The following is a 26602-nucleotide window of genomic DNA, read 5'->3' on the forward strand; positions in this document are numbered from 1 at the left end:
ATCCCACCCCTGTAGGTGGTCTGGTTATCCAGTTTAAATATAGCGTGTGCACAAGTCAATCCCAAACTCCCATCTCACTGACTTTTAATAAGGTTGTTTTGATGAAATTCTTGTTTTCTTTAATGTGCTTTACACATGTTGATGATGTCCACTGGTACATTTCTGAGTTAAGAACAAACTCTAGATTCATCCCAATTACTTACACGCATATATATATATATATCTACTGATTGTGCATGTGTGTAGACACACATAAACTCACCTGCAAGCAGACACATTCACAGCTGCTTGATATGCTGTGTGATGGTGTGTGTTTTTTTATAGTGGACATCAGGATGTCTCCATATAAAATGGTGTGTGTTATTTTCTCCCCACGCCATCTTCCTTTCAAAACGTTGGGTTCAGTTGCAACCTAGACTGATGTCTTCACCTTTTATGCTGCCACATACACTGCCCACAGTGCCCTTCCTTGGTCTTCTTCCCCTTCTTCTCTGTTCACTATAGGTTAACTGACTAGATTGAACTGCAATAAAGAGTTCATGGCAGGTAACAGCTTAATGTGCTACTCCTCTCAGATAGTAACTGATCTTTTTAACAATAACTTTTAGGCACTTAATTTTAAAAAATTGTGGAAATTTTGCATAACACCACAGGTGTAGTTTAAAAAGACTTTGTTAATAGCTTTGCAATTTCTGTGTTTCTTAAATTATACTACTTCTATGAATGCCCAGGAATAGAGTAGATTATTTCCAGAAAGATAACAAAATAATATTTTCAAGATTCTCCTGGAAAATGTTGAACTATTTTACCCATTCTTTGCAGGATGGTTGATGGTGGGCTGAACTCAGCAAGATAAACAGAAGTGAAGCCAGAGTAATGAGACTGATAGGATCAAAACGGTAATGCAATGGTAATACAGTCTTCTTTTTTTATATTTACAATGAAAATTTATCTCTCAGATACTTACCTTGGAAAACCTGATTATTGACACTAAAGCAATAAGTGAGAGTAATATGACTAAAAGATAATTTTAATATATATATTTCTAAAAAGCTCTTTGTTATCAAGAGAAATACTAATGTGAAGTGTCACTTTTTTGAAAACTGAACTTGAAGAATCAGATATCTTTAATATTTCTCTTATTCTAATTCTATATAACATGTGAAGAGATCACAGCCACAAGAAGTGTGTGGGGTTCTGTGCTCCTGGCAGGAACTGAGGGGCCATCAAAGAGGAAGAAACCAGGGCCTGAGATAGAAGAGGGTAGCTTCCCATTTCCCATTTTGGGTAGTCAGGGTCTCAGATCAAGCTTGTGTTGAGAATGGGAAAGGGGTGAGAATGAAATTTCATGTTATATTAAGCTTTCAAACTGAACTTTAATATGTAAAACTGGCCAGTAAATTACGGGATGCATGGGAAATTTTAAGTGATGAGAAAAAGAAATTCAACTAATGTATTTGAAGACTGTAGGAAAATTAAAAACATTTCATGTTATACCTCATTTATTGAGACAGGGCTACTAAATAAAATAGTACACTCATGCACAAACACATGCATTTACATGCACAGGTAAATACTCACATGTGCACACTTGAACACATATATAAACATTTCAAAATGGAATACTACACAACAGCTAAAGGAATGAAGTACATCTTTAGATCAACATTGATAGAGCATGATGAGATATTGTTTATAAGAAGAAAGCTGTAGGAGCTTCCCTGGTGGCGCAGTGGTTGAGAGTCCACCTGCCGATGCAGGAAACACGGGTTCGTGACCCGGTCTGGGAGGATCCCACATGCCGCGGAGCAGCTGGGCCCGTGAGCCATGGCCACTGAGCCTGCGCGTCCGGAGCCTGTGCTCCGCAACGGGAGAGGCCACAACAGTGAGAGGCCCGCGTACAACAAAAAAAAAAAAAAAAGAAGAAAGCTGTAGAATGAGGTAAATAGTGCATTACCACTTATGCAAAACACACATAAAATGATACTGCTGTGTGCATGTGTGTGTACATGCATGTATATTGTGGAAAAAGGCTGGATGCACAGACACCAACTTCATAATGATGATTTGCCTCTGGGAGGGAAGAAGTTGGAATCACGGTGGACCAAAGAGCTATGGGTTTATTTGCAATATATTAATTTTTAATATGACACTTTAATATGTTACTTATGTGATTTTAAAAGTACATGCATATTTTCATATGAAATTCATATGAAAATATGTCAAAATATCAACAGTGGTTAAGTCCCTATGGCAGGAAGATGAATGATTGTACTCTCGTTTAGTTTATTATTTAAAATAAGAATCATCACAAAATGGTTGTTTGCCATTTTTTTTAAAGAAAGAGATATTTAATACATCTAGTTCAAATGATAAGATACAATGATTTTTTTTATCCCACAGGAAAATTTCACTGTGAAATGTGTTGCTGTTTGGCTTCAATGCAGCATGGGATTATGGAATTGTACAACACGGGGAGTGATCCTCTTACACAAAGCTCTCTGCTCTTCCTCTGTAATGTGTTCCCCAGGTACCCTCCCCATGATTTTTCTTCAAAGAAACCCTCCTCAGCTAGAATTTTTACCTCTTTATCCAAAAATAGCATCCATACTACTCCTTACTAGGCTTATAACTAGCTGTATATTTTCTAATTTGCTTAACACTCTATGATCCTAGAAATAATATGTTATTTATTTTGTTCTCCAGTCTCTAAAAAGTAAGGCCATGAAGACAGAGACTTTGTATGTTTTCTTCATTGCTATATCCCTTTTGCCTAGAAAAGTGTATGGATCATATCGGTAGGTAGTAAATATTTTAAAATAAATTGTGACTTTTTACTTCTGAAGACTAAAATACCTCAATATGTCACAGTTGTATGCCACTGTCCACTTCTGTCTGTAGCAGAAATATCTCTCCAATTCCTAGGCCAAAAATCACCCACCAGTAAGCTTAGTATAAGAATTACTCCCCGAAAATTGCTCTGAATGTAGCCCTCTCTTCTTAAAATTATTTAGTGCTTTGTATCTGGAGTTCAGTCAAGCCTTTCAAATTTTGATATCTGGCATTTGAGCTGGCTTCCTATGAAACAGGAACAAATTCACAAGGGAACCCCATTTCTTTTTTTAATTTTATTGGAGTGTAGTTGATTTACAATGTTGTGTTATTTCAGGTGTACAGCAAAGTGATTCAGTTATACATATACATATATTCAATATTTTTCAGATTCTTTTATCATATAGGTGATCACAAAATATAGAGTAGAGCTCCCTGTGCTATACAGTAGGTCCTTGTTGGTTATCTACCTTAAATATAGTAGTGTGTGTATGTTAATCCCAAGCTCCTGATTTATCCCTCCCCCCAACATCTCCCCTTTGGTAACCGTAAGTTTGTTTTCAACATCTGTGAGTCTGTTTCTGTTTTGTAAGTAATGCCATTTGCAGCAACATGGATGGACCCCCATTTCTTTCTTAAAAATCCTCAGGCAACAGCAGTGATTCAAGGGAAGAGTCCCCATCCACTGTGCTGAGACAGACACACCACTTTCCAGCCTGCTTGCAGAGTTCAGGGTAACACTGAGGCAGAGATGAAGGACAATGGCCACCCATGATAGGAGCATTTAACCTCATTCACCAGAGCAGGAAAAAACATCACAGATGCTTTTATTTATTTGTTGTTAAGCATCTGAGATTATCCACATGTGACCAGGGTACCATTTTTCTCAGTAAATCAATTTTCACCTATCATGAAAGCTATCTAAGTTTTCACTGTTACCAAAACTGGCTCCAGCATTAGGAAATCTCATTTAGTGAACTAACTAACTGTAGTCATAGGCAACAGAGTTAGATCCAGTTGCACGAGGAGCAGAGATAGCTTAGCTGCCAATTCTTCAGAAACTTGCTTCAAAATGTTACAGGGGGCTTCCCTGGTGGCGCAGTGGTTGAGAGTCCGCCTGCCGATGTAGGGGACGCGGGTTCGTGCCCCGGTCTGGGAAGATCCCACATGCCGCGGAGCAGCTGGGCCCGTGAGCCATGGCCGCTGAGCCTGCGCGCCCGGAGCCTGTGCTCCGCAACGGGAGAGGCCACAACAGTGAGAGGTCCGTCTAACGCACAAAAAAAAAAATGTTACAGGAAATATATGTGACTTGGAAACATGGAATATAATTGACAGCAGTAATTCTGTTCCTCTACCACAATTCCTAAGCCCGAGATGCCATTTTCCAATAAACAGCTTTATCAAAGATGTTCCAATCATAAACTTTCTCATGGTGGCCACAAGATAAAATGACTTTTATTTTTGACAGACACAAGGTTTGTTAAGTTCTGATGTTATCCAATTGGACTTTGTCACAAACAAAAAAATAATCAAGCAAACAGCACCTCTCTCCCTCAACAATAACCAAACAAAAACAGGTCACATTTAATTTTTTCCAGGTTGGACACATAAAATATCCTGGTTCAACTTTGCTTTTTGTTCCAGTTTATATTACAAGATGTGTTGCTTCCCATTTTCCAATGAAATTGTAACAAAGTTTTTGGAGTTTTTTTTTTTTTTTTTTACATTTTATGACTTAAAGCAGGCCCAGCATAAACAGGCATATGTATACAACTGGGGAAAAGGGAAAGGTTCAAACTTTAAATACTCCTCTGCAGTCTCCTTGAGGTTTCTGCCCTCTTTTACCTCCAAGGGAAGATCCAAGTGTTCCAGGCAGCACTGGGCTTTTATGTGCAGGATTAGGAGAAGGCAGAGAAATAGATGAAGGTTTGCTAAGAGCAAGAATGAATCAGTCCATTAATTTGCTTTTCAAAGTAACCAAAGGTCATCTTGCAGATTAATGGTCTGAGATTGGAAATGGGTCGGGTTACAAATTGAGAGTGAGGGGCTGAGAGAGAACAGGTGCAGAATCACACAAAGGTTAGTGGTTGAGAATAAAGTTATTACTGGAAGAATTTGAGATGGCAACTTGGGTTATCAACTGGATCATTGTGGTATGGGATATTTTATATATATATATATATATGTGTGTGTGTGTGTGTGTGTGTTATTATGCAACACAATTATGTTTGTGTTACAGCCTAAGGGCAGTCTATTTTCTATACATACTACCGATAATTCTAGATGTCATGGCATACCTCCTGACAATGCATAGATCCTCAACAGCCATCCTACTAGCAGTACATTGGAGTAAAACAATAGTTCAGATATATAATATAATACATTTTTTCTACACAAAGATGATTTTCAAGGAGCGGCTAGAATTTGATGAAACAAAATTGCATGATGAGATAGATCCCCTGAAACCATCTAGACTTGAATGTTAAAGCCACTTCTAAAATATAATCTTTGCTTTTACTTGTCACATGACTAGCTAAGAGGAATTTGGTCTGAATAATTTCATTAATTTTTCACATGGCTACAGTTTGACTAACTAAGTCACTCTTGCCCATACCTTGTCAAACTTTTCTAATGCTGTCATAGTTTTATGCTCAGATTTTCAATATCTCATAAAGAATGTGATTGAAATCTTTTGGCAATTGAATGCTGAAGAAGAAAGCCATCTTTAAAATAAATTATTTTAGAACAAGTTACCTGCTTGTCTAATGATTGCCTTTAAACCTTTAAACAGCTTTCTTATATGCAGAGTAACTTAACAAATTTAGATTTTAAATTTTATTTAGATTAAGTACCTGTAGAACACTAACAAATTTCATGAAACTTTTCATAACACAAATTTTAGCTGTTGAATAAATGTTATTTCATACTAGTACTTAAAATGTATTTATTCATTCTGCTTGTATTAGTTTTCTATTGCTATTGTAACAAATTACCACAAATGTAGTGGCTTAAATCAACACCAATTTATTACCTTGCAGCTCTTTATATCAAAAATCCAATATGGGTCTTTCTGGGCTAAAATCAAAGTGTCAGCAGGGCTGCATTCCCTTTTGGAGTCTCAAGGGAACAATTCCTTTCCTTGCCTTATTCATCTTCTAGAGGTCACCTGCATCCCTTGTCTCCTGGTCCCCTTCCTGTATCTTCAAAGCCAGCTGCAGGGGGTCTAGTCCTCTGATTCCATTACTCCTACCTCTTCTTCAGCCTCCCTCATCCATATCAAAGACTCTCGTGATTATATTGAGCCCACCCAGAAAATCCAGGATCATCCCTCTGTCTTAAGGTCAGTGAATTAGCAACCTTAATTCCATCTGCTACCTTAATTCCCTCTTTCTGTGTAACTTAACTTAGTCATAAATTCTGGGAATTAGGGTGTAGATGTCTTCAGGGACCATTATTCTAATTACCACACCACTAGCCTTTAAATTTTCTTGTAATATCTAAAATTTGCACCACATTTTTTTCTGCCCAAGAAAATGCCCCTGTGTCCATTTAAAATGGATAACCAACAAGGACCTACTGCATAGCACAGGGAACCCTGCTCAACATTATGAAACAACCTAAATGGGAAAACAATTTGAAAAAGAATAGATACACATATATGTATAACTGAATCACTTTGCTCTACACCTGAAACTATCACAACATTGTTAATCAACTATACTCCAATATAAATTAAAAAGCTAAAAAAAAAATGCTCCTGCAAACAATTGTATTATGTGCTTTTACCAGATTATTATATATTTGATAGTATTTCTGAATTACTGTGACATGTCATTTATTAATTTAGAGGCCCTAATTCTTTTATCACTATTATGAAACACATTGTTTATAAGCTATATCTCATTTTATAATTCAATTTGTTCAATTATGTTGCATAAGATTGTAATTTACATTCAGAACAGATAAGTAAGCAACACAAAGGCATTTAGGTAGGAATTAAAATTTTCATCATAATTAAAGTTAAATAGAGAATTTTAAATGCTGGTTTATGTAATTGTTTCTCAAAATTTATGACTTTAAAATAGTTCCACTTATATTATTGCACTGCTCCATGAGATAAGACAGAAATTTGAATGTGTATAAATGATTTGACTGAAGAGCTAAAAGAAGGATCTATGAGACTGTAATGCCAATCAGAAGGGGTCTAGTGAAACACAGAGTGGAACACAACTAAGGAATGCACTCATAGTATAATTTCCTGTGGTTTCACTGGCTAGAAAGAACTAATTAGCTCTGAGTTAGAGAATGCATAGCTATGCATAAAAGAATTTAGCAGTACATTTATTTATCAGAAATTATGAAAAAGGAAATGTATCTTTCAAAAGAGAAAGCTTTGCTAAATGGAAAAAAAAAAGAAAAAAGGAATGAAAAGAAAAGAAAGGGAAAGAAAAATAAAAGGAAAGGAAAGGGAGAAAAAAGGGCCATAAAGGAAGAAAGAAATTGTATATACTATATGTGACAAATACTAAAAGTAGTTATAAGTTGAGAATATTGCAAAATCTGATTAAATAGAATGCATTTTTTAATCACAGAACTGGTAAATTAGGCATGGTGTGTGTCTTATTTCAAAGCACTCTTTGTTACTACAGTGATATACGCCTGCTGCTTTTCTTATCAAACCAGAAAATCTATCATGCAGAGCCCATTTTTCAATCAAATCTAAATCTTTTCTCTTACATCACCAGCCATATCCATGTTAATGCAATTCCCCTAGGCAAAGCTACCCGACTAGAAATACAGAACCCAAAGCAGAAAGAAATAGCCTTGTAACAAATATGTATTCCAGGGCACTAAAGATGCTTATCTAGCGTTAAGTACAAAAGAAGTCTATTTATATAGTCTGAAAACTCCAAAACACAGATGCTTCTAGGAACAATTCTTGAATAAAAATTAAATTAGGCAGTTTAAGCTTAATATTTCATTTCAAATCCTTTCCCAAGCCTTACAAGGCCTCACATTATGCTTATAGATCAACACAGAGTTGACTTTTATTCACAGCTTTACATACTCATGTTTTGAAGAGCTGTTATTTGGTAATTCTGAAGTTACGTATTTTAATTTTCATTGATCTAAATTTTACTTAACCTCATTCAAAAAAATCAATGATAAGCCATGAATTTATCTTCAGAGTAAATAAACTCAGAACCCAAAGTCTTTTGTTGTTAATGTCATCTCAGCAAAGTTAATGAAGGAACAATTCACGTGAAACTTCAGTCAGTGAGTCAAAAGCATATCTGAAATATTTTTCCTCCTATATGTAAAGATAACATCTTAAATTTTCATGGAAATAATCCTTTTCTTTGTAGGAGTATCCGTTTTCCCAATGTAAATAAAGCTACAGACCTGAGAAAGACAGGAAGAATTTTGGGTGAACGTTAAAACGCTGCTGTATTAAAAATAGTGCAAGTATCTTAGGAAATAATTGTAACAGAAAGATTGAAATTTTGGCAACAGTAAACAAGCTTATTTCTTATATTTATGCCAGAGAGTTGATATAAATATCTTTAAGGTTTGGGTGTTGTTATTGTTTATTGGCTTTAGAAACATAAAGAAGAACACAAAGAAATGTAGAGGAAACAATAATTCCCTGCTCTGGCCACTTATCTTACTTTTTTCCTCCAAATAATGGATGAAAATATACATGACTATCCATCCACATGTCTGACTAGAGAAAGAAGATGTGGAGTGCTTAGTACTCAGTGGCTGAAAAACTTGACTGTATAATCTGGGGACATCCAGAAATGTATCTGGGAACCACTGAAAATTTTACAATTTTTAACACTTTCTTTAAAAGTCAGAAAATAGTACATATTCATCATATAGATTTAAACAGAAAAATGTCAAAATTGATCAGCTACAATAACCTCACAATGGTGGCATGTTCCCTCTTCTTCTATTTTCTACATAACATATTTTTATTAAATTTACTGGTACATAATTCACAAAGAATAAAATCAAAAGATTTTTACTATACAGTGATTAATGTATTCTGGCAAATATATGTGTATACCCATATAACTATTACCCCAATCAAGATGTGGAACGTTTTCATCACCCCAAAAATTCCCCATGCCTCTTTCCAGGCTATATCTTGCACCCTTAATCCCAGCAGCCACTGATCTGATTTTTACTATCACAGCTTAGTTCTGACTATTCTAAAACTTCAGATAAATGAAATTATATAGTACATATTGTTTTGTGTCTGGATTCTTTCACTCAAAAACATAATTCTGAGTGAAAATTATGAATTTTGAACAAAATTATGAATTATGAACAAGATTCATTCATCTTGTTGCTTGCATCAGTACTTTGTTAATTCTTATTGTCAAGTCATGTGTCACTGTACTACAATGTGTTTACCCATTCTTCTAATGATAGATATTTGAGTCCTTTCCATTTTTAAAAATTGTTATAATTAAAGCTACTGTGAACATTTTTGTACAACTCTTTGAGTAGACATATTTTTATTTCTCTTGGGTTAAAAACTAGGAATAACATTGCTGGGTTGTTTGGTAAGTTTATGATTAACTTTATAAAACATTGCCAAGCTGTTGTCCAAAATGACTGCACCATTTTAGATTCTTAACAGCAATTTACAGGAGTTCCAATGGCTCCCAATCTTAACCAACATTTGGTATTGTCAGTCTTTATTTTAGCCACTCTGTTGGATGTAGAATGGTATTTTATTGTGATTTTAACTTGCATTTCCCTCATGACAAAGGATGTTCAACATTCTTTCATGTGATTTTTGGTCATTTGAATGTCATATCTTTAAATGATCAAATCTTTTCCCCTTTTTCATCTGGGTTTTTAAACTGGGTTTTTATTATTGAGTTCTTTATAGAATATATTCTGTATAAATTTCCTTAATAGATATATGTGTTGCAAATATTGATATTTTCTACAAGCATGTGCCTTACTTCTTATTTCTTTGTCTTTGAAAAAGCAAGTTTTTAAATTTTGACAGTCATATTTATAACTTTTTAAAGTTATTGGTGCTTTTGGGTTCTAAGAAATCCTTGCCTACATCTAGATTTCAAAGCTATTCTCTCATAATTTCCTCTAGAAATTTTGTCTTTTACATTTATGCCTATAATGTATACTTTTCTGCTTAATTTTTGTGTATGTCTGAGTTAGAGACCAACTTCATTTTTTCTCCAAGTGGTTAACCAGTTATATCAGCTTTAGTTTTTAAAAAGACTATATTTTCCTTTTCAAATGACCTTAGTACCTTTAAAGTCAATTGACCATATACATGTGAGTCTATCTGGACACTCCTCTTCTATTTCTTTATCCTTAAGTCAGTATTACATTGTCTTGAATATTATAGCCCGAGAGGATGTCACAAAATCAGGTAGTTTGTTATTTTCCAAAATTGTTTTAGTTATTTTAGGGCTTTTGAACTTCCACAAACATTTTATAATCAGCTTGTTAATTTGTACAAAGTAGTCAACTGGGATTTAGATAGAGATTGCATTGATTTAGTAGATAAGTTTTTTGAGAATTCATTTTCTAACAATTTCAAGTTATCCAACCTATGATCATGATATGCTTGCTTTGTTATTTATTTGTTTATTTTTTTAATGTCTTCTTTAATGTCTCTCTGCAATATATTCCGGTAATTATTGTCTAAGTTTTTCCCATTCTTCATTTTATTTCTTAGAGCTTTTTTCTTAGTTTGTTTGATTTGGTTTGTAAGTATATTGGACTTTTTTTTTCATTTTCCTACTTCAGTTATTTATTCTTAGTATTTGGAAATACAACTGGACTTTGTACATTGGCACTGTAATCTGAAATTTTGTTAAATGAATATCTTGGCTTTAAAATTTTGTAAATTTCTTAGGTTTTTTTTCAATATAATCTATCATATCACCTGTGAGTAATGACAATTTTACTAATTTTTTATTCTTTATTGTTTCTGAAATTTTTATTTTCTTGCCTTGTGGATAGGTTAAGAGCCCAGAACAATGTGATTGAAGTAGTATATGGTTGGCACTTAAAAATATTTTTTCCCTTGGAGTTTTAATCTCTAAAAATATTGCAAAAGCTTGAAGCATACTCTGATTCTTAATATGAGCTGAATAACACATATATTAAATGAGATAAAGCTACTTAATACAACAAATGAAGTGCTTCTCAGGTCTTGAAAGGCAGTTCGAATTTACACATACATGTAGATCTGTTCTTGGTCCTTACCCTGCTTATCCATCCACAGGATACATAAAAGACATTCACTCTACCATCTTACCTTAGAACTGCCCACAAAATTTTTTTGGGGGGGAGATATATAATTTTATTTTAAGTTTATATTTCCTACAGGATGGTATGATAGGTCTTTTCCTACCCAGAGGCAAAATATTTTTTCTAAAAACTTGGTCACTGCCCATTGCATTAAATTTAAATTTAAATGCTCCCTAGGTATATAGACCATAAAAGTAAGCAAAAAAAATTACAACACATTCATATTTTTAATATATCAAAAATGTTTCCAAGGCAACATTATTAAAATGATTATACCACAGTTCCTAATATAACACCAAGCTCTAATAGGAAACTACAGAGAGGGCAGAAATGTTTCATCCAGCCAGTGGTTTAGGTGCTTTTCTTTTTCTCATGCAGTAAATTCACGGCAGATTTCTTGGCTTCTTTATAGATGGCATCTGCCGTCTCTTTGGCTCTGTCCTTCAACTCGTTCACTGCCTTGTCTACCTGGGACTTGTGCTTCAGGAAGAAAAGACAGATGATGTACTTGTAGAGCAAGTCCACTCTATTGGCAGGGCTGGGAGCCATGCACCACAACAAGAAGCTGCACTTCAACAAGTAGTAGAAGGGGAACCATAACAGGAAGAGGTCAGAGAAGAATCGGCAATGCTGAACACACCAAACACTGCCCAGTAGGTCAGCCACTGGGTATCATCTTCTATGTTGGGGCTCTCTATGGCTTTAATTGAGACATAGGCTGGGTAACCAAATCTTATCAGGTTGCAGAGGAGAGAGGCTCCATAACCAAACACTAGGTACAAAGCCACCAGCCCAATGACACTGAGTGCCATGTAGCTCCAGTTCACACTGGTGTTGGCTTCGAGCTTGGCCAAGAGGTCAGTCACTGCCGTTCTTCTGATGAAGGAATTGGTAGAACCCCTACCTCATGGCTGCAGACATGGCTGTCACACTGCCACTGGGGGCTGCTCCTAGTGCCTGGTGGCAGGTGGGGCAGGAGGCAGACAATTCGATGAGTCCCTCCACAACCTCCCCACAGCCCCCTCCTTGCCCTGCCTACCCACGCTGCCCCCTTTCCCTCCTGCACCCTGTGCTCTGTGGCCAGTGCCACACTCAGGGCAGCAGCCCCAGGAGCAGCTGCTCCTGATCAGGCAGCCGCTCCCCTCCCCAACCCTACCCCTACCCACACCCCACTACCCTCCAGCCCACAAAATTTATGGGATGCAGCAAAAACAGTTCTAAGAATGAAGTTCATAGCAATAAATGCCTACCTCAAGAAACAAAAAGAGTCTCAAATAAATGACCTAACTTCACACCTTAAGGAACTAGGAAAAGAGCAAAGCCAAAAATCAGTAGAAGGAAGGAAATAACTAATATTACAGAAGAAATTAATGAAATAGATACTAAAAAGACAATAGAAAAGATAAAAATAAACTAAGAGCTGATTCTCTGAAAAGGTTTTTAAAATTGAGAAAATTTTAGCTAGACTCACCAAGAAAAAAAGATAAAATCAAATAAATTAGAAATGAAAGAGGAGATATTAAACTAATATCACAGAAACACAAAGAATCATAAGATATTACTGCCAACAATTATGTGCCAACAAGTTGGACAATCTAGAAGAAATGGATAAATTCCCAGACATACAACCTTACAAGACTGAATCATGATGAACTAGAAAATCTGAATAGACATTACTAGAATTAGTAATCAAAACCTCTCAACACAGCAAATTCTAGGACCAGACTTCATTGGTAAATTCTACCAAACATTGAAAGAAAAATTAGTACCTATCCTTCTCAAAATCCTACAAAAATTTGAAGAGGAGGGAACCCTTCCAAACTCATTTCACAAAGCCAAGATTACCCTAATACCAAAACCAGACAAAGACACTACAAAGGAAGAAAATTACAGGCCAATACCCTGGATGAACATAAATACAAAAATCCTCAACAAAATATAAGCAAACCAAATTCAACAATACATTAAGATGATACACCATGATCAAGTGGAATTTTATTCCAAGGATGCAAGGATGGTTCAACACCCACAAATCAGTCAGTGTGACATACCATATTAACAAAATTGAGGATAAAAAGTATATAATCATCTCAATAGATGTAGAAAAATCATTTGACAAAATTGGACACCATTTATGATAAAACTTCTCAACAAATCCAAAAAAAATAAAAGAAATATATCTCAACATAATAAAGGCCGTATATGACAACCCCAAAGCTAACATCATACTCAATTGTGAAAAGCTGAAAGCTTTTTCTCTAAGATCAGGAGCAAGACAGGGATATCCACTCTTTTTTTTTTTTTGTATTCATATTTTATTTAATTTTATTTTTATTTTTTAATTTTTATATATATATATTTTTAACATCTTTATTGGGGTATAATTGCTTTACAATGGTATGTTAGTTTCTGCTTTATAACAAAGTGAATCAGTTATACATATACATATGTTCCCATATCTCTTCCCTCTTGTGTCTCCCTCCCTCCCACCCTTCCTATCCCACCCCTCCAGGTGGTCACAAATCACCGAGCCGATAAGGGATATCCACTCTTGTCACTTTTATTCAACATATTACTGGAAGTTCTAGCCAGAGCAATTAGGCAAGAAGAATAAATAAAAGACATCTAAATTGGAAAGGAAGAAGTAAAACTGTCACTTTTGCAGATGACATGATATTATATATAGAAAATCCTAAAGGCTCCATCAAAAAATTATTAGAATTACTAAACAAATTCAGTAAATTTTCAGGATACAAAATCAATACACAAAAATATGTTGTGTTTCTATACACTAATAGTAAGCTATCAGAAAGAGAAATTAAGAAAACTATCCCATTTGCCATCATACTGAAAAGAATTAATTACCTAGGAATAAATCTAACTACGGAGGTAAAAGACCTGTACTCGGAAAACTATAAGACACCAATGAAAGAAATTGAAGATGACACAGAAAGATGGAAAGATATACTGTGCTCATGCATTGGAATAATTAATATTGTTAAAATGACCACACTACCCAAGGTAATCTACAGATTCAATGAAATCCTTATCAAAATACCAATGGCATTTTTCATAGAACTAGAACAAATAATTCTAAAATTTGTATGGAAACACAAAAGACCCCAAATAGCCAAAACAATCTTGAGAAAGAAGAACACAGTTGGAGGTAACACACTCCCTGATTTCAAACTACACTACAGAGCTACAGTAATCAAAACATCATGATACTGGCACAAAAACAGACATATAGATCAATGGAAGAGAATAGAGAGTCCAGAAATGAACTCACATTTATATGGGCAATTAATCTATGACAAAGGTGTCAGAATATACAATAAGGAAAAGAGAGCCTCTTCAATAAATGGTGTTGGGAAAACTGGACAGCTAAATGTAAAAGAATCAAACTGGACTACTTTCTCACACTATGCACAAAAATAAATTCAAAATGGATTAAAGACTTAAATGTAAGATCTGAAACCATAAAAATTCTAGAAGAAAACTGAAGAGTAACTGAATATGTAATTGTGTCATACATTTTGCCAAATCAGGTGTTGTATTACAAAGAAGTGCCAAAGGTTTAATAAAATTATATGTGACAGAGCAAATTTATTATTTTTCTGCTAATGGGGAATTAGTATCCTTATTGAAAAAGTCCTTTACTTAAAGAAAAAAAATCTGTGGAGCAAAACTCCAGATTATGGGATAATTTTATAAGTACCCTGGGGGTGGTGGATGGTGAGACAAAAGACCTCATTTACATAAAGTCTAGAAATGCAATGACCTCAAGCCTCCCCACTGCACTGAGAGTATCAAATGGAATATATCTTACTTGACCTTGTTATAGCTTCCACCCAGCAGGACTCAGGACAGAGGGGGAGAAAAAATTTCCTCTATGAATATAAGGAGGAAAGAGGGAAGGAAGGAGAAAGGAAAAAGAGGGGAAGGGAAAAAATTTAGTTGTTATGGACTTTAAGAGAAAAAAAGACCAACTCATTTTAAATCAATTATTGTGAATTCACCATTTGACAAATATTTCCTTAGTGCTGGAAACAACTCTTCTGCCCATGAAATTCACATTAAGGAGAAAGAAACACATAAAATTAATGCTACTCTCAAGTAATATGAATTCCTGTTTTAGTAGTAATAAAGTACTTGGCGTGCAAAAAAAAAAAAGCAAAAGACTTCTTGCTATTTTAGTTTTCTTCAAGTTATTTGCAAATAGGAAAAAATTGTAAAGTTTAGGAACACATTATAAATTTAAAGCATAAAAATAGAAAAAATCTATGTCGAAGGATATGTACCAGTGAGTGGAATCTGTAATAACTACAGAATAAAGCACAGTCTGGTTTTAATTAAGTTTAAATTAGCTTTACATGAAAATAAATTGGCTTTGAATTTACGAGATTAAAATAATAATATTAACATCTAAAAGAAATGCTGCTTTTTATATCTTCTCAGTCAAACCCAAAGGCCTAGATGAAATAAAAACAGAAATTGTAAATTACCAATTACTGTAATTGTCGGGTTATTTAAGTTCATTTGATTCTTTGAAACATGCTTAATAGGCAATTTTAAAATATTAGAAGGGCTTCCCTGGTGGCACAGTGGTTGAGAGTCCACCTGCTGATGCAGGGGACACGGGTTCGTGCCCTGGTCCGGGAAGATCCCACATGCCGCGGAGCGGCTAGGCCCGTGAGCCATGGCCACTGAGCCTGCGCGTCCAGAGCCTGTGCTCCACAATGGGAGAGGCCACAACAGTGAGAGGCCCGCGTAACGCAAAAAAATAAATAAATAAAAATAAAAATTAGAAGCTATCAGTTAGGTATATGTAATGAAAATTGATATTAAAATCAAGAGAGTCATTTGAAAGATATGCTGTTTTCTATCTTGAAAAGCTCAGTTCTGCTAAATCAATAGGAAAGTTCATTTATTATTATTAATGGAATACATTTAATAATTATTAAAAAATAAATTATTGTTTATTATAAAAAATCTACTCCCTATGTGTTTCCTTTATTCTAACAAAATTAGAACAAGTTTCAACTAAAGTAAACATCCCTCCATTACCTGTTTTTCTTTCATCATTGTTCATCTTTTTCACAAGCAAAAATAGAATTTATTATTGACACCTTCAAATGCCCCCCAACACACATTTGTAAATAATTATAAACAATATCATTCTTGTTGACATATATTCCTAGGAATGATGATGGGGCACGTCTCTTTCTTTCTTTCTGAATGCATTTAAAATTCATGACAGATGTTAAACATTAGAGATGTCTCCCCAGAACCTCTCCCTAATGTCTCCCTCTCTTCTTCTTCCACCACTCACATTTCTAAAAATTGTACACAGATGCTAATATCCTCACAGAGCTGGGCAAGCTTAGCACTTGAAAAGCCATTAAACCTAAATCTCGCATTTCATATATGAAGAAGGGAAAGCCCACCCAGTATGAATGATGTGCCCATGATGCAGATGTGCTCAGATCTTGGTTCCTCTGACTCTCACGGAGTTATACCAGTGGCCTTTCCCAGTGGAGCATGTGAGCACTGGATCCAGGGCCTCATAACTACATGGTTGGAGCAGAGTAATAATTATCCTTGACCCTCAGTTTCTTCCTAGGCAAAGTTGTGAGGATTGAATAAATGAGTGTGCATAAAATTATACCCTGGTACCTGGCACCAAAAGGAAAAAAATGTTAGTTGAGATAACATAGTCTTTTTAATTTCAAAGAAATTTCCATTCCTACTTTAACTCTTATTGTGAAGATTAAATAAATTATGTAATGAGTGATATAACTCTTACACATGTATGAGCATTGAACTCTGGCAATATCCATGCAAGTAGATCCAATTAGCGTCAAGTTTTGAATTTATTTTAGTCAGAGTTAGTCCTAGACATCTAATTTTCAAGGCCAAAATTGCCTAAATAAATGAATTGTAATTGTCAAATGCCTTTCTCTGTCCCTCTTCAATTCCTTAGAATCTGTATTCTCATCAACTGTTCCTCTCTTCCACCCCTGAATCCTATCTCTTAATATATCTTGTTGTCTACCTCATTTTTGCTGGTCCAATTCCTTTCTTACCTCCATCCTTCTTCATTGATACTACTTGCTGCTTTCTCTAACAATCCCGTATGGAAAATGTGAGTTCAATTCTCCTAGAAATTGTAAGTCAAGTTACCCAGAGAGCCAGATAAGAAAAAGAGTGTACTGTGAAAGAATGAAATGATGTTAGCTGCAGCAGCTTAAAGAATAATACTTCCCGTTTCATGAATGTCAGCTATATACCAGGTACTGTTCTTAGAAAGTGTCACACGTGAGTTAATTTAAACTCTTGAGAAACTCGAAGGGTTAATATTATTATCCCCATTTTTAAAGTTAGAAATTTGAAAAATGTAAGCAGTTTATAAAACCTGCATGATGTACACAGCTGGACAGTGGCACCCCATGTCCGTGACCTCTAAATGTACCATTGAGATGATGCACATCGAGGTTTGAATCCAATCAACTTAACTAAGGATGATCTTGGAAAAATAAACTTCTGAACAAAAACGTTGAAACCTAATTAACTATTTTATAATATATTCAAAGTAAACATTTATTAGTAGAGGGAGGGTGATGAAAATTCTCAAAAACGAAACTTTGGCATTTTTTGTCCTGGACTTTTTAGAGGGTAGAGAGAAAAAGAGAGGCAAAAGCATTTTTTTAGAAGATGTATTCTAATGTATGTCATGAATTATCCATAACAACATTTCAACATGACTCTGTGAACCATCCCACAGAAATGACTCAACTTGTTCTTTGGCAGAACAAATACCTGTCTAATTAAAAACATGTCCAGTAGTTCACTTGGAAACACAACAAAGGATATTCCTGATAAAGAACTGACAAGGTTTCCCCACATAAATAAATAACTAAGATTTTTGTTTTATATATCAAAACCGCTATTGTTGATCATCTCAGACAATTAAATCCTTGAGACTCATTGGGTGGATCAAAAATGCTTTGACTTTAGGAGTAGGTATAACACTGGTAAAGATAGGAGGGAGGTGGCAAAGGCTGGGTGATATCTTTCCCCAGATCCCTCCTAATAAGATTGCTGCAAACAGACTAACCACGTGGATCAAGGAAGGATGGACCTCTCCATGTACTCCCTTTCCTGACCCATATCCTACATCTATTCCCTCTCAAATGGTCATTAAACTCATGAAATAATGTTTAAATTCATTAAACACCAAGAAAATGCAAATGAAGCCAGAAGGAGATGTCATATCATTATTCAATCACAGAAAGGACTAAATTTCCAAAATGAACAATAAGCAAAAAAGAAACAAAGACAAAAACAAAAAAGGCAGGAAAACAATAACAATTAGTAAGGCTGTGGAGTCACATGCATGCTCACACACTGTTGGAGGATACGTAAATTTTACAACGACTTTGAAAACCATTTGATATTATCTACTAAAGTTGGAAATACCTGTACCCCATGTGCCAACAATTTCTCTCTTATGTATAGACTAAACAAAAATAGATGCAAATGTGCACCAAGGAGCACATTCAAGAATGTTCAAAATAGAATTATTCATAATAGCCAAAATCTGAGAACAATGCAAATGTACATCACCAGAAGAAGTGAATATAGTTATATGATCATAGAATAGGATACTGTGCAGCAATAAATTTGAAAAATTATAGCTGTCTGCAACAACATGGAAAAATCTCTCAATATGATACAAGCAAAAGAGGACAGACTCAAGAGTACTTTATGAATGATTTTATTTGTATAAAGTACAAAAGGTGACAAAATTATTGTGTTAGGATTCCGAATGCTGGATATCTTGGTGAGAACAGGAGCATGGTTATTCATAGGGGGCGTAGAGGAAGCTTCCTTGGTGCTGGTCATTTTCCCTCTCCTGATCTGACATGTGAGTCTCCAAAAGAGTGTACTCTGTGATGAAGCATTGAGCTATTTATTTTTGAGCTATTTATTATTTTGAGCTATTTTTTATTTTCTCTCAGTGTGTTTTTCATAAGAAAAAGAGGTGTTTTTTTAAAGAAATTCAGCAAATAACTGGATATGTTATAGATATTGGGGTATACATACCTACAGGACCAGCTGGAAAAAATTATTAAATGTTAGCTGAATCCAGACATCTACTCCAAGATTAAATTTTCACTGACAATGTCATTATACAGCTTTAAAAAGTGCTATTTCCTTGGAAGGAAACCCTAAGAATAGAAAACTTCGTTAACCAACTCAAAAATATTCTCAAAAGTGGTACAAGACACAATGCTGAAGGTGTCTGCCAACAGTATAACTGTTTTTTGAAATACCAAAGTGAGAAAACGTATTATTTGTAATATTAAGGAAAAAATAGACAATTAACACCCACACCTATGGAAAATGCTTGGGGGTCAATATTGACCTTAGGAAATGCATGGAACTTGATTCAAGCTATTTTCCCAACAAGAAGAAAAAATATTTATTTTTGAATCAAGGCACTGCTTTAAATCTCACCTAAGAAATCCTCTGAAGATTCAGCTGGTTCAATGCTATAAAAAAATCATATAAATTTTATACATATACACACACACATATTTCAAACATGTCAGTCAATTATCTATAGAAAGTTATTTATTGAATTTCAGTGAATAAATTCATCTCCCAGTCCAACCTCCTTTCTTTTTTTGAATCAGAGAATGTAGTCACTAAATTTAAGCTAAAATGTTATTTGTCTTATATGTTCTCTCGATGGAAATAAGCTATATATACATGACCTTGTCTTGTCCCCCTGGTTCTGATAATACCAGAACCAGATTGTTGTGATTGTTAATTTTCTGTCAAATTGACTGAGCCACAGCTGTCCAGATATTTAGTTAAACATTATTCTGGGTATGTCTGTGAGGGTGTTTCTGGGTGAGATTAACATCTGCATCAGTAAACTAAGTAAATCAGATTGCCCTCCCCAAAGTGAGTGGGTCTCATCCAACCCACTGAAGGCCTAAATTGAATAAAAATCTAAATAAGAAAAATTTCACTCTCTCTGCCTCTCTTGGAGCTGGGACATTGTTCTCCTCTTGACTTCAGACTCAGACTCAAACTGGAATTTGTAACACCAAATCTCCTGGGTCTCCAGCTTACTGATTGCAGATCATGGGACTTTCCAGGCTCCACAATATGTGAGCCTATGCCTTATAATATCCTATTGGTTTTGTTTCTCTGGAAAACCCAGACTAATACACACATGTAGAGATTTTTCTTATTGCCGTGTTTTCTTCTGGATGTAGATCCAAGTCTTCCTAACTCCATTCACATTGAGATCTACTTGCTCTGTGGTTTTTGCTAGAAATCCAGGCCACCTTTTCATTTACACATTCATACATTCATGCACTGACTCTCTCACTGAGCATGCATTAGGTATTTGATCTTATGCTCCATGTTTTGGTTGGTGTTGGAGAGCAGGTATAAAAGGCATCATCCCTGCCCTTCAGGAACTCACATATAGAGGGGAAGCAGAGAGAAAAAGTGCAATCCAGCCATGCTCCAAAGCTGTGAAGACACAGAGTAAGGGCAGAAAGTGAACACAAGGTGCTGGTGCAGGGAGGGGAGGGCCCTGGAAGTTCTTGACTTGCCTCTCCCTTGTACTTATCACTTTGCCTGTTTCCTTCTTATTCCACTCCCAATTCTCCAACTCAGTCTTTGTTATCACAATATCCAAGTCTGGCCACCAAATATCAGAAATGCCCTAGTGAGCCATGGCCGCTGGGCCTGCACGTCCAGAGCCTGTGCTCCGCAATGGGAGAGGCCACAACAGTGAGAGGTCCGCGTACCGCAAAAAAAAAAAAAGATAATGTCACTAAAATAGTTCTTCTGGGGCTCCAATAAGAACAAATTAGGGTATAAATTACTTCAATTGACTTTGTGCCAAACATTTAATTAAATAGAGAAATTGTCACACAAGTTTCTCTGTCCACTTCTTGTTAACATAAAATGAATACTTCCCCAAGAGTATTTCTTTTTCCTTTTAGTCAAGCAGATGCCACAGAAATGCTCATGAAGAACCCTGCTCTAATCCCAGCATGGTGCTAATAATGGTTCAAGTAAAACCCAGAGTAGCGGTTTGATTTGTTCTCTCTCTCACTCTTATTTATTACCTCTGAAGTGTGTTTCTTCTCAAACCTGTTAAAAAAAAAAATCTGAGAATAGTACTCTAGAGGAGAAAATATGAGTCTCCTCACAGAAGTGGAAATTACAGCTGTTTTCTATATTAATCTTATGAACAACCTGTCAATTACTATAACATGTTAGTAAACCATGAGAACATTTCAACAGAGCAAAGTAACAGGTTAGATTATTGCTATCCATGGCAAGAGGGGATATACATAAGATTTCAGATGCTGCTTCCACCAGCCTTCTGGGCTGTGAAGAGCAAAGTATACAGAATTTCCTTGGGTGCAGGCAAAAAACCTATGTAATGGTTCCCAGTGAGCACTTTCATTCCTTTGGGCCCTTACAACAACAAGTGCAGCTGCTTTCCACCCAGGGGAAGTTATGGGCTAATTACAGGCAATCTTCCTCAAGGTCATCACAAGCCCACTACCAAGTTATTCTTCATGATTTCTTTTCCACCCAAGAGAAGATTGTTCTTTTGTGACTTTGAGATGGATTATAACATCTCAAATCCCTGGGTACTCAAGAGAGCACAAAACTGCCATTTCTCCCAGCAGAGTGTATTCTCAACCACCCCCTCTCCTCTTCACCATCCAGGTGTCCATGAACAGTACCAGTAGTGCCCCAAAGTCCTATCCACTTTCAGGTCTTCTCCAATTTATTCTAAAAATAGGTATTAGACTATTATCCCTTAGTTGTTATGTCAGTGGCATAAGCTGTCATTCTCAGTTCCATCATGGGTCCCAAAAGTCTCTTAAATCAAAGCAAAACATCTAATTCTAAGCTTATGGACAGTCATGCAATTAGGGGAGAATTGGAAGGTGAATGAGATCCCAAAAGAGAAAGTTCCATGGAGAGGACCAAGGACTGTACCCTCCCTTAATGCTTGAGTGATCCCCAGTGACATTTCCTAGGTAACCTGAATGTGTTGCAAGGAGTTGCTGCTTTGATGAAAAGGATGTTCTAAAGGTTGCATTTCTCAGAATGCTTTTGAGTAGGAAAATGCTACTGTGCCATATTGTAAACAGGTTCTTAAAACCCAGGATGTAATTTGCAACAATTATTCTCTAATTCTTTCCTCTAGTTAGATGATAATTATTCAATCCCATCCACTTAACGTTTATGCCCAGCTATCAGCCATCTCTCGCCACCACCACTTGGCCTCCGCAATGTTCAGGACCCACAGCCTGCCTTTATGGGTGCTCCTCCAACTGCATTTCTCCCCACATTCCTGGAATACTTTTCCAGAACTCCACCAACTTGTATTTTTCTTAGTTTTAAAATAGTGTTTCCAAACTATGCCCTTTGTGTAGCCAATCTGAATTGAATGTCCCGACCTCTATTACTGCATCAACTCCCATGACTTTTGTGAGTAATAGGCTTGGTTGTCAGTTCTATATTTATTACGTATATCCACAAAATACAGTTCTTTCCTCTCCTTCTGTCTTTTTAAAACAATGATTTACCCTGAAATTCTATTTATTGTCAAACTCCTTAGGCAACCAACATTATAATACCTCAGTGCTGCATCATTGTTTTCCATCTTCTGATCAATATTTAAGTTTTCAATCATTTTCCTTTTTATGTCAATCAAAATAAATTTTGTATTATCTTTTTAACAGTTTCTAAAGTGAGCCAGAGTTTCAATGGAGCAAGATAAAATTCCAAAAATATTCCCATCATTTACCTAAAGGATTCAATCAATAAATAATTCAGATCATCTCATTTAGCAGATGCTGCTAGTTAATTTCTATATGAAAATGTTTTTGTAATTCTTTTTTTTTAATTTTTATTGTAATATAGTTGATTTACAATGCTGTGTTAGCTTCAAATGTACAGCAAGGTGATTCAGTTATACATATATATGTAAATATATATATTCTTTTTTAAATTCTCTTCCATTATAGGTTATTACACGATATTGAATATAGTTTCCTGTGCTATACAGTAGAACCTTGTTGTTTATCCATTTTATAAGTGGTAGTGTGTATATTTTAATTCCAAACTCCTAATTTATCTTGCCTCTCCCATTTCCCCTTTGGTAACCATAAGTTTGTTTTCTAAGTCTGTGAGTCTCCTTCTGTTTTATAAATAAGTTAATTTGTATCATTTTTTTTAGATTCCACATATAAGTGATATCATACAATATTTGTCTTTGGCTGGCTTACTTCACTTAATATAATAATCTCTAGGTCCATCCATGTTGCTGCAAATAGCATTATTTCATTCTTTTTCATGGCTGAGTAATATTCCATTGTATATATATACCACATCTTCTTTATCCATTCACTTGTCGATGAACATTTAGGTTGCTTCCATATCATAGCTATTGTAAATAATGCCGCAATGAACAGTGGGGGGCATGTATCTTTTTGAATTATAGTTTTGTCTGGATATATGCCCAGGAGTGGGATTGCAGGATCATATCGCAACTCTACTTGTAAGAAACTTCCATACTGTTCTTGCTATTCACTAAAAGTAAAGCATTAATGGCCCTAACACTTTCCTTAGCACTGTTTTGTTTAGGATTGATATTCTCTTCATGTGAGGATCAGAAGGAAGCTATGAGCCTGTTAATCCAAGAAGGTTTGGGACTGTTGTCTTATGACTCATTTCAAAGGGTATAAGTTGAGTGTAGAGAATTTAGCTAAACTACTCCATAATATTTCTGCCTTCGTATCCATTTTGTGTGGCTGAGAAGCCTGCAGGGGCCTTGAACTGACACCAGCCCTCCCTCAAGCCTAGTACATGGCCTGTAGAGTCACAAGTAACCATAAGTTCTTGTGATATGATATGATATGACTTCCTGATATGACTTCTCCAATGCCCTGGGTGATAAATAGTCTGCCATGCCTCCAAGCTCCTTCTCCATGTGCACCCCTTAGATAAGAACCCATCCCAACTGTGTAGCTTACCAAAACACTGTTCTTCTTGGTTTGAATTAGCTCTGAAATTCCAAAAGCACTCCACCCTTGGACCTTAACAAAGTCATGTGCCCATGGTCAGCTGGGCTTGAGACAGTCTGGGACGTATGGTCTGGGACCTTTTGCTGCCGTGCTTGCACCTGGATAAATGTCTTCTGAAGCAACAAAATACAAAGAAACTATAAGGGACTAAAAATAACTGCATGCATGTGAGTTGGGGCAAATTATGTACAAAAAGACCAAAAAGAAAAAAACTGACATTCCAAAGAGCAGGAACAAAAGCAGTGGGTCAGGAGAAAAAGCAGGTACTGCACATGTCCCCTGCACACAACACCAGCAAAGGGGTGGGCAAACCACCTAAGCCACCCCTGTGGCCCAATCCCTGGACCCACCCCTACCCTCACTCCATAAAAAGAACCAGCTCATCCCTACTTGGGGAGTAAGCAAAGGGACCTGTTACTTGTTCTCACTCCCCCGTTGCAGCAGGGGCCCCAGTAAAGCCTTGCCTGAACTTCTTGTCTGGTCTCTTATCAATTTCTATTGATTAAGGAAGGCCAAGAACCCTGGCTGGTATCAGGCTCTCCGCCTGCACCCTGCATTGACCTCCCCGGGTTACCCCTCCAGGCATGGCTTGTACCTCCTCCAGGACCTGCGACTAATAAATTTCTCTATTTCACTTTTCCCCGTGGTCTTTGTTGAACTGTGCCTCACCATTCAACTCCCCACCTGGGACTCGACTTTACACATGTGAATTTAACAAAATTACAACACTGTAAAATATGGTTTGAATTGCTCTGATATAGTTTGGGCTGTATCATCTTCCAAAATTTAAATTGTCTTTATTAATGATGTACTTTAACCAAAGAGTTGAGATAGGCAATGAAGACTCTCAATAGGAAAAAAAATAATACTGCTTCATTGGCCGCTTACTGGTCTTGAAGGATGGGCAACAGGAGTCACTTGAGAGAGTTTAAGTAAAAATTAAAAGGTGGGTGTGCAATCACACACATTTAGTGAGTGTGTCCATTAATGTGATCTCTGGAAACGGTAATTTGGAAGAACTATCAAAATCCATATACCCTATGATAGAGCCATTTCACTACTAAGAATTTATCTTGCAAAAGTGTGTTTTATATATATATATATGCAAAAGAATATCCACTGTAGTATAGATTTTAAGAGTATAACTCTAGAAAACATGTCCCACAGAAAATGACTGGTTTAAACAAAATATTACTTATCCACAACTACAATACTATTTAAATTTTTACCATTGTCATACATTGTTTTAACCTAAAAAATTTCATAGGGTGCTGTTATAAGTTCTTTTTATTTTTCTACATTATAGTTTTGCTATAATATGCTATGTATTATTAAAATGTAAATATAAATTATGAGCTGGTGGTTATGGAAAGAAAAATATTCATATGATGTGAAGCATTTTGAAGCCATTCATTTCTCTTTGGTTCCATGTACTTAGGATAATCATGTAGCCAAACTACAGCAATTTATTTATTTAAGAATTTATTAAGAATTGCCTGTTTATTGTGTTTACTGTTTGCTTACTGCAAGGTATTGTTTACAAAAAAAATACAAGTGGTTGTTTTGTTTTATTAAAAACTTACTTATCGGGCTTCCCTGGTGGCACAGTGGTTGAGAGTCCGCCTGCCGATGCAGGGGACACGGGTTCGTGCCCCAGTCTGGGAGGATCCCACATGCCGCGGAGCGGCTGGGCCTGTGAGCCATGGCCACTGGGCCTGCACGTCCGGAGCCTGTGCTCCACAATGGGAGAGGCCACAACAGTGAGAGGCCCCCATACCACAAAAAAAAAACAAAAACAAAACAAAACTTACTTGTCATTCTATAGTTTTGGCAACAGTGTCAAACATTCTGCATTTTAGCTGTGGGATTAATCTTTGTCCATATTTTCCAAAGGCCCATCCTCTAGAAAAGAGGACACAGTCTGAGGTGACACCAGCCATGTCCTCAGGTCTGGAAAATAAAACCTAGCCAGGCTCATGACCCCCCACTTATCTCCCTGTCCCATCCACCTGCCCTAACACAGAGCAAGAATGTAGTGAAGAGGAATCAGAATCACTGCCTTGAATTTTCCCTTGACCTCTATCACATCTCCAAATCAGCCAAAGAAAAGATGCAGGGCCATATAAACTATTGGGAGTCCTAAGTTCATAAACTATGAAAATTATAAAAATTGTGCTGTTAGGATGCTTGAAGCCCTTAGGTCCCTGGCACCAAGGGCAGCCTTCCCAGAATCCTGGAGAAGGACCATGATTGCAGTTCCTGGGGATGAGGGTGTGGCAGCTGTGACAAACAGGGAAACAGATGAGTCTGGGAAGTACAAGCACCAGTGT

General features: G+C 36.1%; 1 pseudogene; it reads right to left on the reverse strand.

Annotated features, from left to right (window-relative positions):
• Positions 1–11484: 11484 nt before the first annotated feature.
• On the reverse strand, positions 11485–12069 carry LOC116755862 (annotated as a pseudogene).
• Between the last annotated feature and the right edge of the window lie 14533 nt (positions 12070–26602).

The sequence above is a fragment of the Phocoena sinus genome, chromosome 6, assembly GCF_008692025.1.
Source record: "Phocoena sinus isolate mPhoSin1 chromosome 6, mPhoSin1.pri, whole genome shotgun sequence".
Lineage (NCBI taxonomy): Eukaryota > Metazoa > Chordata > Mammalia > Artiodactyla > Phocoenidae > Phocoena > Phocoena sinus.